Genomic DNA, 15,166 nt, shown 5'->3' on the forward strand with positions numbered 1-15,166 from the left:
TTTAACATCATACATATGTTGTAAATTGTAAGGTTAATACTATACTATGTTACCAAGCAAAGAACCTAGTCGGTAAACCGTAAGGAACCTATTCGGTAAACCCTAAGGTTATCTCTATCGGTTAATGAAGGCGAAATGTCTACCGAGTGAAGTTTAGTATTTACCGTGTTGTAACCGAGCTGTAACATAATGCATTAAATGTTTACATGCGTTATTTAATGAAGGAAGCTAATGAGCTGGAACTGATTAAATGATTGGTATGCCGTAAATATAGTTTGTTAAGAATCTATGGCAATGGAAGATCGGCAGGAAGATCTACAGTTCAGATTGAACCGCAATACCCTAGCATAAGTTCCAAGGCAGGGTAAAACATTTTTAGATCGAAAGATGCATTGAACCTGGTCAAGTTTGAAGATCTGATGGCTATGATTGATCATGGGAAATGTGATCAAGGAGATTAAGCGCTTAGCTAATTGTTTATAAATAGGAAACTATTGATAAACAATGTATGTGGGCAAGTGTATGCATAGGGATACTACATAGTGATTACCGAGCACTAAAGCTTGAAGACCTATTTTGAAAAACAAAGTATAGAAGCCCAGTAGATGGACAAGATTAGTTCTATGTCTAGATTGTATTGAACAAATAAGAAGCTAGTTTAGCATTTTAGATGTGAAGTTGCAGATAGATTTTTATTACTGTTATTTTGTGAAAGTGACAGAAAATCTCTTAACCGAGTGGACTTAACAGTCTTATTTGTAAAACCCTCTAACAAGGTGACATTCTGATTGAGTGTTTGAAATCCTTTAACAAGGTCACTTCTAACAAGGTGAAGATCCTAACAGATCTGAGGGAAATCCCTTAACTGGGTCACATCTAGCAATGTGTTTGTAATCTTTAACAAGATTTGCTTTTAACCAAGCATACTCTAGAAGAGTATATTTCTTAGTGGGTCCAAAATCCCACAGTGGTTTTTCCCTATTTGGGTTTCCACGTTAAATCTGGTGTTATGAGGTTTATGATGTTTATATGCTTTTGAGTTTGCATGTTTAACATTTTTTGTTATATTACTAAAGTATATGTTACCGAGGTTGAATCTGATGTTTTTATGGAAGATTAAGTTTGTATGATTCACCCCCCCCCCCCTCTCATCTTGTTGGTTATGGGATCTATACTTACATTTAGTATCAGAACTATCAATTGGTATCAGAGCTTTGGACTCCAGAAGAAAGTTTAAAGGCACTTGAGTTGAAGATCCAAAGATGTATAAGAGGGATGCACCGAAGCTGAACAAGTCAAGTTTCTCTACATGGCAGAAAAGGATGAAGCTGCATCATCAGGAGTTGGAGAATATGTTGTATACTATTTGGAGAACAATTTTGTTACACTGAGCACCGATCCATTGACAATGGAAGAGATAAAGGCAAAGCAAGAACATATTCAAGCAATGATTGAAATAACATCTTCATTGACCAATTCAGAGTTTAATGACCTAGAAGGTTGCAATGATGCAAAGGCTATGTGGGATAAGCTCATATCTGTGTATGAAGGAGATGAACATGTTCAAAGAGAAAAAGTAGATAGTCTAAGAGGACAACTTGAATCCATGAGGATGAATGAAGGTGAGAAGATAACTCAGTATAGTACAAGACTAAAGGAGATTGACAATCAAATCAAAGGAGCAGGTGGAACTATTGAAGAAAAGGATATAACAAGTAAGTTGTTAAGAACCCTTCTACCAGCTTATGCAATGCGAGTCTCTGCAATCAATGAATTGAGATCTATACCTAATATGCCAATTTCTTTAGATGCTACTATTGGTAAGCTACATGCATTTGAGTTAAGTAACTTTGATAATAGTGGATCTTCGGTAAATAGAGTTGAATCTGCATTTAGTTCTTTTCATCTTGATGAATCTAATGATTACAATGAAATAAAGTATAAGTACTCTGAAAGAGATCACAGTGGAGCAAGTGAAAGATTTCGTAAGAACATGGAAGAAGTACACAAACTGTATGAGGAAATCAGAAAGCAGGAAGAGTTTGAAGCACTATTAGCTAGAAGGTTACCTAGAGGCAAAGGTAAGTATAAAGGAAAACTACCTTTGAAATGTTTCAATTGTGATAAAATAGGACATATAGCTTCTAATTGTCTTGACAAAGATTGTACTGAAAAGAGAGATTACCGAGATGACAGACAGAAAGATAATCATTACAGAGGACATCGAGACTTCAGAAGAAGAGATAGAAAGACACGCTTAATAGCTGATGAGGAATCCAATGATGATAAATCAGATGAAACTGATACAGAGGAAGTAGTTTATGTGGCTATCAAAGATGGATCAGATGAAGAAAGGTATGAAGAAAAAGCCCTAATATCTCACATAAATACTAATGATTCTTGGATCATAGATAGTGGATGCTCACATCATATGATAGGAGATAAACACAAGTTTGTTATATTAGAAGATTATGATGGAGGCTATGTTAAATTTGGTAATGATGCACCATGTCCGGTGAAAGGTAAAGGATCTATAACACTTCTTGACAATGCTAAATGTAATGATGTTTATAGGGTTGAAGGTTTGAAATACAATTTGTTGAGTGTAGCACAGCTAAACAACACAGGTTACCGAATAGAATTTCAGAAAGGAATTGTCAAAGCTCATGACAAGAATGGAAAGTTAGCTGCTACCGGGACACAGAAAAAAGGTAACACATTTCACCTTGACTCAACTCGTAACAAGTGTTTGTATGCAAAGATAGATGATACCTAGTTATGGCATAAAAGGTTTTGTCATGTAAATTTTGATAATTTGATCAAAATAGGTAAGAAGCACCAAGTAAGAGGTCTACCGAGTCTTGAAAAACCTGAGAATGCTATGTGCCGAGGATGCCAGATGGGTAAGATGACAAGATCAAGCTTTACAAGTAAGTCTTACACTTCTAAGGGAATTTTAGATCTTGTGCACACTGATCTTTGTGGTCCTATGAAAGTTCAAAGTTATTATGGTGATAAATATTTCATATTATTTGTGGATGACTATTCAAGGATGATGTCAATAATGTTTTTAAAACAAAAGTCAGAAGCTTTTCAAATGTTTAAATGGTACAAGGAAAGAGTTGAAAATGAAACAGGAAGACAACTGAAATGTCTTAGATCAGATAGAGGAGGAGAGTTCACATCTGATGAATTCAACTTATTCTGCAATGATCATGGTATTAAAAGACAAGTCTCTGCACCGAGAACTCCACAACAGAATGGAATAGCTGAGAGAAGAAACAGATCTATTGTGGATTGTGCTAGAACATTGATGATTGAAAAGAAAGTGCCACAAACATTTTGGAGAGAAGCAATAAGCACAGCAATTTACACCCTTAACCGAGTACAATTGAAGAAAGGTACTTTGAAGACACCATATGAAATCTGGTATGACAAGAAACCTAATGTAAATTATTTTAAAATCTTTGTAAGTAGATGCTATGTTCACAAAGATGATAGAAATGGCAAGTTTGATCAGAAAAGTGAAGAAGGAACATTTCTAGGTTATTCTTCTAGAAGCAAAGCATTTAAATGTCTGATCAAATCATCTAACAAAATAGTAGAAAGTGCAAATGTGAAAATTGATGAATTTGCAGAAAGAAATGATGAAGGAAATTCCAAGGAACCAGAAGACTATGATGAATTTGTCTATGTTCAACCGACAAGTCTTACCGAGAAGACTGTTGAAGAAAATGAAGAGAATATCTAGTTACCGAGTGATGAAGAAGATCATACAGAGCCTACCGAGCCTATATTAGCCAAGTATGTCAGAAGACATCATGCACCAAGTCAAATTATAGGAGATAAGGATGATCCAGTGATGACAAGGAACAAGCTGAGACAGAACACATGTTTGATATCTGAATTTGAACCGAGAATAGTGAAAGAGACACTTAATAGTGAAGATTGGATAAATGTTATGACAGAAGAGATTGATCAAATCAAGAAGAATGACACATGGACACTAATTCCAAGACCGAAGGACAAAAATGTAATCGGTACAAAGTGGATTTTTAGAAATAAGCTAAATGAAAAAGGAGAGGTCATTCGAAACAAAGCAAGACTAGTTTGCAAAGGTTATGCTCAAGAAGAAGGAATTGATTGTGGTGAAACTTTTGCACCTATTGCTAGACTTGAAGGAGTAAGAACATTGTTGGCATATCCTGCTTTCAAAAACTTCAAGGTATATCAAATGGATGTCAAATCTACATTTATGAATGGAATATTAGAAGAAGAAGTTTTTATTGAACAACCTGAAGGATTTGTTGAAGACAAGAATAAAGATCAGGTATGTAAATTGAACAAAGCTTTATATGGTTTGAAACAAGCACCTAGAGAATGGTATGAAAGATTGCACTCTTATTTGATTAAGATTGGTTTTATAAGGACAAGTGAGAACAACAATATGTACATGAAGAATGATGAAAATGGAATACTGATCTCAGCCATATTTGTTGATGATATTATATTTTGTGGAAATGACTATTTATGCAAGAACTTTGGAAATGAAATGATCAAAGAATTTGAGATGTCATTAATCGGTGAGATAAAGTATTTTATAGGTTTACAGATACTACAACTGAAAAATGAGATTTTTATTACTCAATCCAAGTACATAAAAGAAATCTTGAAGAAATTTGGAATGGAGGATTCAAAACTAGTAAGTACTCCTATGACTACCAACTGTAAATTATCAAAGAATAATGAATCTGCATCTGTTGATGAGACACTTTACCGATCCATGATTGGAAAGCTACAATATGTTGTTCACAACAGACCAGATATAGCACATGCAGTAGGTATAGTTGCAAGATTCTCTACAGATCCTAAGGAAACACACATGACAGCAAGCAAAAGAATTTTTAGATACTTGAAAGGCACTAAAGATTATGGCTTAGTATATCAGAAAGGAAATGATTTTGATTTAAAAGTTTATACTGATGCTGATTGGGTAGGCAACATTTATGACAAAAAAAGCACAAGTGGAGGAGATTTCTTTTTAGGAGAAAGTTTAGTGAGTTGGCTTAGCAAGAAACAAGGATGTGTTTCACAATCAACAGCAGAAGCTGAAAACGTTGCTGTGGCATTGAATTGTACCAACATTGCATGGATCAAACAATTGTTGGAAGGTATAAATGAGAAAGTTGCCAAGCAAGTAACTATATTCTGTGAAATACTAGTGCCATTAATATTTCAAAGAATCCTGTTATGCACTCTAAGACAAAGCACATCTCTATCAAATATCATTATCTTAGAGAAGAAGCTCAAAAGAAGAAAGTGGTGTTGGAGTATGTTAGCACAAAGGAACAAATAGCAGATGTCTTCACCAAACCACTACCAAGGCACACTTTTGAATATCTCAGAAGTAAGTTAGGGGTCCTACCCCTATCTTCTACTCACTGACCAAGTTCGGTGAAAGCATCAATCCGATGACTCTAACGAATATCTTTTAGGAGTTGATGTTGATTTACACACTTTAGGATGTTTTCTAAAGGTGTACAAGATACCATATAGGGAACAGAAATTGAAGACAAAATGCTTTGACCGAGACTCAATTGACACATTATAGTAGGAATTCACTTCATACATGAAGAAATTATGTTTTAGTTCTTTTTTTGGCATTGTTGTCAAAGGGGAAGAAAATTGAGAAAGGGGAGAAGACTGAAGATTGGAAAGAAGACTAAAAATAGGAGAAGTCTAAAGTATGGGGGAGAAAATCTATTGAGAGCAAGAGAGCATTTCAGCATTTCAGAAAATCACAGCAATCTAAATCTTTTAAGGTCAAATCAATTGGTTTTGCCATCAATGCCAAAGGGGGAGATTGTTAGCATTTGGCACTATAACAAACAATGAAGGATTGCTGACATTTCAATAAAGGATATTGAGAAGGTTGTTGATGATTATGGATATAATTGATTAAGGATGTTTACTGTCTTGATATTCTTATTTTGTCATTGATGTCAAAAAATTGATTTTCTAATTCAGTGTGATGTTGCCATATCTTGAGAAATATGATTTGAAGAATATAAAGATGTCAGTAAAAGACATAGGAAAGAATATGATGAATAAGGGGATGAATAAGGTATTCAATGGGCAACTATTATCGAGTCAGACAATGATGAGATCATGATGTTTAGATTGTTTTAACATCATACATATGTTGTAAATTGTAAGGTTAATACTATACTATGTTACCAAGCAAAGAACCTAGTCGATAAACCCTAACGTTATCGCTATCGGTTGATGAAGGTGGAATGTCTACCGAGTGAAGTTTAGTATTTATCGAGTTGTAACCGAGTTGTAACCGAGCTATAACAGAATGCATTAAATGTTTATATGCATTATTTAATGAAGGAAGCTGATGAGATGGAACTGATTAAATGATTGGAATGCCGTAAATATAGTTTGTTAAGAATCTATGGCAATGGAAGATCGGCAGGAAGATCTACAGTTTAGATTGAACCGCAATACCCTAGCACAAGTTCCAAGAAATGTATGCAAGTTCCAAGGCAGGGTAAAACATTTTTAGATCGAAAGATGCATTGAACCTAGTCAAGTTTGAAGATCTGATGGCTATGATTGATCATGGGAAATGTGATCAAGGAGATTAAGCGGTTAGCTAATTGTTTATAAATAGGAAACTGTTGATAAACAATGTATGCAGGCAAGTGTATGCACTGGGATGCTACATAGTGATTACTGAGCACTGAATCTTGAAGACCTGTTTTGAAAAACAGAGTATAGAAGCCCAGCAGATGGACAAGATTAGTTCTATGTCTAGATTGTATTGAACAAATAAGAATCTGCTTTAGCATTTTAGATGTGAAGTTGCAGATAGATTTTTATTAATGTTATTTTGTGAAAGTGACAGAAAATCTCTTAACCGAGTGGACTTAATAGTCTTATTTGCAAAACCCTCTAGCAAGGTGACATTCTGATTGAGTGTTTGAAATCCTTTAACAAGGTCACTTCTAACAAGGTGAAGATCCTAACAGATTCGAGGGAAATCCCTTAACTGGGTCACATCTAGCAATGTATTTGTAATCTTTAACAGGATTTGCTTTTAACCGAGCATACTCTAGAGAGTATATTTCTTAGTGGGTCTGAAATCCCACAGTGGTTTTTCCCTATTTGGGTTTCCACGTTAAATCTGGTGTTATGAGGTTTATGATGTTTATATGCTTTTGAGTTTGCATGTTTAACAGTTTTGGTTATATTACTAAATTATATGTTACCGAGGTTGAATCTGATGTTTTTATGGAAGATTAAGTTTGTATGATTCACCCCCCCTCTCATCTTGTTGGTTATTGGATTTGTACTTACATTTAGTATCAGAACTATCAGTTTAAAACTAACTTTCACTAGAATCCACATGTCTTCATAACCCATCCTTAATCATATTATTTACTTAACATACATGAACACATAGATTTGACACCAATATCCTACCTAGTTCCTATAAAGCCTAAAATTATTCAGTATATCTTGTTCGCTACAATACTTAGCTTCTATGGTAATCCCGATTCATTAAATCATAATGACATGTGACCTTTAGGCTATTCTTATTACGTCCAAAGACGTAACCTACAGTGATAGCACGGGGTGGAGCGCATGACCATGTTAAAAAAAAATGTTAACTTATATAAATTAAAAGCCGACCAAAAAAAAATTTAAAAGTCGATCATAAATTTTTTATTAAATATTATATCTTTTCGAATGGTCATAACTCTTCAAACTAATATAAATAGCAAGTACAAAACAAGAAATGAATGTATTGATTCAAAGTAAATTATTACGGCAAAAGGTGCAAATAAATAGCGAAGTTGTGCGTGAAAAAAAAAGGTAAGCTATTTTTACCTTATTTTCTTCTTGTGTAGCATTAAAAAATTATCAAAGTGGTGCGTGAAAAAAAAGAAGTTATTTTTACTTTTTTTTTTCTTGTGTAGCATTAGAAAAATATTATTGTGACATTGTTTTTAGCATCTTAAACTCAGACACCAAAATATTACTAGCTAACCAAAATATTTATTTTTTAAAGTCACAAGTAAAAACCAACATTATCAATCCAAAATAACATTTAATAATATATTTTTGAGCAAATATCTATCTATAAGTCAACATTTTAAACAATTTTTTTCCAATTGAAAAAATAATTCAGCTACAACAATGTATTTTGATTGAAAAATACTTCTCATCCATCCTAACATTGTGCCAAAAATTCTTGCATGTAGAATGAAATTTCATTATGGTTACGTAAATGAAACTTTAGCTTCTACCACAAAACTGCATATATATACTTCTGGGACCCCTCACAAAACATGGATGAATAAAGGAAAATATATAACTTATAGTTTCAATAATAATTTATTTTTAAGTAAGCCTTATGAGGTTCCTAGTTTAAAACTAACTTTCATTAGAATCCACATGTCTTCATAGCCCATGCTTGAATCCCATTATTTACTTAACATACATAAACACATAGATTTGATACCAATATCCTACATAGTTCATATAAAGCCTAAAATAATATAGTATATCGTGTTCACTATAGTACTTAGCTTCTATGGTAATCATGATTCATTAAATCATAGCGACACATGACCCTTACGCTATTCTTATTATTTACAAGTTTATGTGTAAGCATTACCTAGATTAATATTATAATTTTTTCTAGTTAGAAATATATAATTAATCATGTATATGTTAAATACTAATGTTGTATTATATTAGCATATTTATATTAGTGTATGAAAGGGTGAAATTATATTAAATTTTAAACACATAAAACTAGACAAATAACCCATGCTTACCAAAATATTATATTTTATTTAAAGAGTTTTACCCTAATACATACTATGTTTTAAAAAAAATTTCTATAGTACTAGCTACCACCCCATTTTGGAAAATGTTTTAAAATATTCATTATATCATAGCCTACAAAAGTATTTTAAGAAATATCTTTCACTTTAATATTGTTTTCTATTAGCCAAAACACTATTTCATCATTTATCATCATATATCTCATAATTAACACACGTCTTTCCCTTCATGATGCCTAGTTTGTTTGTCCCTAAACCTAGTTTTCTTACTCTCATATCTCCCTTTTAGATATCCATCATCACAAAATCTCATTCTATCTCACAACATATTATTTTATCTCCCTAAAATTTGTATATTACCCTATTATTCCTTGTATTTCTTCACAAAAATTATTCCTCTACCTTATATTTTAGTAAATCTAACAATCAATTTTTTGATATTTCCCACCCATAATTACCTAGTTACATTATGGATTTACTCATCCTTATACCTAATCTTATATTCTATTTATTTACACATTTACTCTTACCTAGTTGCATCAATGTTATGCATTCCTCCACCTTCTTATGATTTGGTGTTGTAGTTCAATTATTTTGTGTTGTTGGTATTAGGTGATGCTATGTTGTGCATCCATAAGTATTGTGGAGTTTTGCATCATATTTTGAGTATGTTTGGTTGGATTTCGTTACTGGTTCTATCTTCTAGAGCTCACATGAATGTTTTTGGTATGTGTGGTAGCATGTGGAGTTGAAGGAGATGACTTGGGAGTAATAGGAAGGTGTGTCAATATAGTGTGATGCTTCACATGCCTTTTTTCCCTTCCGCATTGCTTTGGAGAATTATTTTGGTTTGAGTGTTAATAGTCTACACGTTACATCTAATTACATTGAACTAATTGATGTGTCTCTTTGTGTGGATGATATATAAGGAATGAGATCTTTTGGAGGAATGAATGAGTTGAATAAGAAGTTGTGTATGGCGTGTGGTGTAAGACCAAAGGCATACAATTGCAAATAAGTAGTAATGAAGTCAGTTATAATATTTTCATAACAATGAATGCCAATGGTAATCAACATTTCGATGTGTTGCAAGTACATTGTATCTTGCCCTAGGGTTGTACACCTTAGCCTACAACTCTAATTCAAAAGCAATGATCTTCCTTGCCCAAGAGACTAAAAAATTGTATTCAATTTCCATATAGTGAGATAGTTCTCACTGTGATTTTTCTCACATTGGGTTTTCCACATAAAACTCTTGGTGTTCTTGTGTGATTGATCTTTTTTTAAAGTTGTAACTTACTTTTACACATGTGATAAGTGGAATGAATGATTAATGAATGGTAAAATTTTAGTATATGTTTATTCACCCCCTAGCATCCAAAAGTGTTCAACATGTATGTTTCTTCATAGCTCTTTCCAAGCCTATTTTTTCCCTTATTACTATCAAACTACTATCATATGTCAATTTAGTAATTAGATCATGTATTGTGAACCTATGCACACCTGCTCTATTCCACCCACTTCTGGGTGGACTAGGGTGCTCGACACCATAGTCTAGGTGGACTATGCACCTAGGTGCCATAGTAAAGGTGGACTAGGGATCTAAGTTCCCTAGTCCTAGTGGAATAGAGCAACTAGGTGCAATGGTCCTCCCTGTTGGTGTAATTATTTATTCATCTTGGATATTATTACACCTTACTTAAGTTTACTTAGGTACATGCATATCATAGTAGTTTGGGTATGAGACACTTGGGTGTTTGTGCCACATTGGGATAGTGTGTGTAGGATAATTTCCACCTTTTGTGGTCTTATCTTGTTGTTACATTCCACCTTCGGTGCACGATCCACCTCATGTGGAATATTATATTGTTTCTCCTACCTACCACACCTATTTCCTACCTACCCTTGTTTCTTATTGAGCCACATGTCATGTTTGTGTGCTCACATATCCATATAGCCTTGCCTATATAAGCAGGCTCACCTACATTGTATGTAACACTTGATGATCCAGTTGATCAGTATTTTCTTCTTGATAGAATATATTTTATTCCTATCATCTATTTTGTCTCTCTATTATACTTTTCATTGAGCTCTTGATCTTGGCAAAATCTCACACTCCCAAATTTGAATCTATCGATGTGTCAGTTCTTGCCAAAAAAAATTTTCTCTCAAAATTTTAATATGACTATTGGAGGTCAGCCTAATTTATGAAATATCTTGGGAATGCTATATAAGAGAATATTTACTAATTAATTCAAGCATTTTAATCACTCAAACATTTCAATCAACTCCTAGATAAAGTATTATGAGTAAATTTCTTCAAATTCAACCATTATAAAGTAGCAAGTTATAACAATATTCACACAAGTGAGCTTTTATGATTGAACTTATCTTGTTATGTTATTGCATCAACACTTGAGGGTCCTATCCAAATATTATCACATCATCATTAACAACATCAATCTTGAAAAATAATCTCGTGTATTCAACATTTCACTTCAAATTTTGCCTTTTCCCTACAATTGTAATCTTTTTTTTCCTAATCATCATTGTTGTAGGATTAATTCCAGCCTAAGGTTTGACTTAGGAAAACCTTTATACAACCCAACACCAATTTATTATCTCTTTTATAAATATGACTCAAATTTGATAGATAAAAACTATATATTTAGGAAGTACAAACTAAGACGAAGAGATTTAGTCTTTGATGGACCAAAAAACCCTAGACACTTTCCAATGTCTAAAGTGTTCGACACTTTTTTGATAAAACTTCAAGGGGTTAATCTAAGTGGATCCTGATTCAAAATTTATTTATAATATTTGCATTAGACACCTTCAAGACTAGGATGCCTAGCCACATAGTCCATCACTTTCAAGCTTAAATTCTAGGTGTAGGTTCCTTTCTAATCCTTGTTCTATATCTATTCTTATAGTTTTCTTATCTTTTTTTTTTATCTTTCTATTCATGCTAATTACTATAAATTATCCATCTTTAAACCTAGTACTTGCATTTCATCATTCTATCATATCCAAAAATCAAATCACAAGAGAAGGAATAATCAATCATTATGTCCAACTCTCCCAAGGGTTTGTAGTTGGCCCTATTAATCATTATTGAATGTATTGTTGATGACAAATATTTTTTTATTCCTAGATTAGATAATAAGACTAATGAATCTCATATACCTTCTCTAATGTACTAGGTTCGTGTCTATTTGTTCTCAATTTTGAGGCCATTTTTAGAAACTTGATACAATTCTCTAGTCAAGACCTCTTTTATATCCCAAATTTCAAGGAATAGGGTGCCCAATTCCCTTATCATGGTGGAATATGGTTTCTAATGCCACTGTCTAAGCAATTTGGCCCCAAACTTAAATTTTAATAGTGAGCTTTATAAATAGTGTGAAATTTCTCTATGATGTTACCCTTCCCTCCAAAAAAATTAAAAAGTATAAGTTGCACATAAATACAACTCCCACTCTCATTTCAAATTCCCATCAACATAAAGAATTAAAATTGAGGACATAATCAAGAATATTCAAGTCAATTGAGCAAAATTCTATAATCAAGCAATTAATATTTCAAGTTTCAACAATCATGATCAAGTTTTATGTGTTTCTCCATGATGAAGGCATGCATTATCGCCATTAAAGAATCATAAAGCCTTATTTGAGACTTAATGCCAAGAATTTTGAATCTAAGGTAACACTTATCAATTTGAGAATTTATATTAAGATTGTAGCCTCTACCCTTTTTTAGGACAAGATCTCTTTTTTATCAAACATTATTGTAGTGGAAGTAGAAACAACAACATAGGGTTTGACTTAAGGCAAGCCCTTATACAATACAAAAATTTTCACATTTACATATGAGTATATCTAGATACAACCATGAAGAGTTCTATAGGTGTGTAGAGTAGATAATGATAGATGATATCAAACATCAAACATGTAGAAAAACCTAGATGAGGGAACTCTCCAACTGTGTCTAACACTTTTCAAACACAACCTCTTGACCAAAATTTGGAACTTAGTGTCAAGATACAAACACCATTTGATTGGGATGCCCAACACACCAATCTTACATTTTTTGGTCCAAATTACAATTATAGATTCTTATTTAGCTTCTCTTTCTAGGTATGATCTATTGTTTGGTCTTCTATTATATATTTTACTATTTGTGTTGAAAGTTTTCAATTTCATATCATTTATACTAGTTCATTTATACAAAATTGATAACCTCAAATCAATTGCAACAATAGAATTATAAACCCCTTAGGTTCTTGTCTCCTATTAGGATTGTAACTAAACCTGGTTTATGTTTCTAATTAAATCCATGGAGATTTGAGGTCTTAGCTTACGTTCCCAGGCTAGCATCTCGTTTCCACACATTTCAACATGTTTCTCAAAAGTACTATTTAGTGTAAAACTCTTGAAAATTCTTTGTATAAAAGTGGACATTTATAATATTTAATATATTGTCTACTCATTTGGTGAAGAAACAATATAAAATTTATGTGATTTCTCAAAGGGTGTGGTTGTGAGTTCAATGGATAATGTTATAGAATCTCCATCTTTCAAGAAAGATATCTATTTGATTTCATAGAAATGTATCATTTCATACATTATCCCTTCGAATAATATTTTTTAGCATAGATAGATTCATTAGGCCCCTTCTAGTCAATCCCTTTGAACTTTAAATCCCTCCTAAATCCATGGTTAAACCTTTGAGTGATAAGATATTCTTTGATTTCATCAATGTATCATAAGATTTGGTACACAACTCTAAATTTATATAAGGAATGTAATATGTGTCCCATGTAATAATTCAAAAAGGGATTTTACCTATATTTTTTAAAGAATTAATTATACATCAATCTAGAGTAGAAACTTAATTTTTTCAATTCTCCTCTTGTTTTACTCTAGGGTCCTAATGACAATCTAGTATCAAGGTTTTCTTGTCAGAATTAGTTTTACATTGGCATGAGAATGATAAGGAGATCAAAAGGTAATTACAATCCCTTTTTATTGGAATATAATGATTTCATCTGCTCTAAAACACATAAAATTACTAGAAATGATCGTTTGAGGCATCCTAAACCTAGGGATGACATTAGTTAGTAAGATATACATCATAGGTAAATGAAATTTTTTTCTTTATATGAATGGATGAATACAAATTTGATAAAATTATTTTGGCTAAAAATGTCCATTTTAAACTATTACTAATACTATATTTATTAGAGGATTTTTGTAATAAAAATGCCCTACTATTGAAATGGACCCTTAGTTGAAACTATTTTTAGTAAAGCACATATGTCTTTCATTTTTCTTGTTAACCTTTGACATGTATCACAACTTACCATCTTGGTCACATATTTGAACAAACAGATGCACACATATCCTACTCTCAAAACTAATGGCTAGTATCCTTGGCCATAAAATATATGTCTCGTGTTGATATTAGTTCTTGTTTTAGAGCCTCCTTGATTTATAGAAAGTATTGTGTGTCCTTTATTGGTTAGTCAAATTTTATGGGCCAATGTTATGACGAAGCTAAAGATGGTTCCTTTGAGCTTGAAAGGGAGAAATAAGAGCCTCTCAAAGGTTCAATTATGACAAGCATTCACATGTGCAATGTACCCTAGTTATAGGTGTAATGTTATTTCACAAATGTCCTAATTGAATCAAAGAATGATATTATGATCTAATCAAGAATCAATCTCAAGATAAGGGATACAGTTTGTCAAGAAAACACATAAAAAGCAAAATTATTCTAGTTAAGATTTTTTAGCATGTATGTTTTTCACAACATTTTTCATATCAAATTTCAAGATAATTCTCATACTCAATTTATTTCTAATAATAAATTTAAATTTTTTAACAATTTCAATTATTAGTTTTAATTCTTAAACCCTATACTCTTATCAATATTTGATTATATTTCATTACATTATAAATTGGTCAACTTGATAATATCGATAAACCTAACATCCTCACACCATGTAGGATTTTTCCTTATAAATTAGAATTTTTTAGATTTAACTTTTATGATTACATGATCTTAATTTTTCTCTTTAGGGTTTTATTACTTTTTCCTATATATGATTTATAATAACATCTTTCTTGACATTTTTTGGTTCATTATTTGACCTTGCTCAAAAACCATATTCACCATCGTTTTCACCTCAAACATTCACTTTTTAAATCTAATTATACTTTATTCTAATTTTTTTTAAATGAGTGATTTATCAAATTATAATTTAGTGAACTTTATATCTCTACATCTTGTATATTTTTTCCTTC

The sequence above is a fragment of the Cryptomeria japonica genome, unplaced genomic scaffold (genome assembly GCF_030272615.1).
Source record: "Cryptomeria japonica unplaced genomic scaffold, Sugi_1.0 HiC_scaffold_281, whole genome shotgun sequence".
In the NCBI taxonomy this organism is placed as follows: Eukaryota; Viridiplantae; Streptophyta; class Pinopsida; order Cupressales; family Cupressaceae; genus Cryptomeria; species Cryptomeria japonica.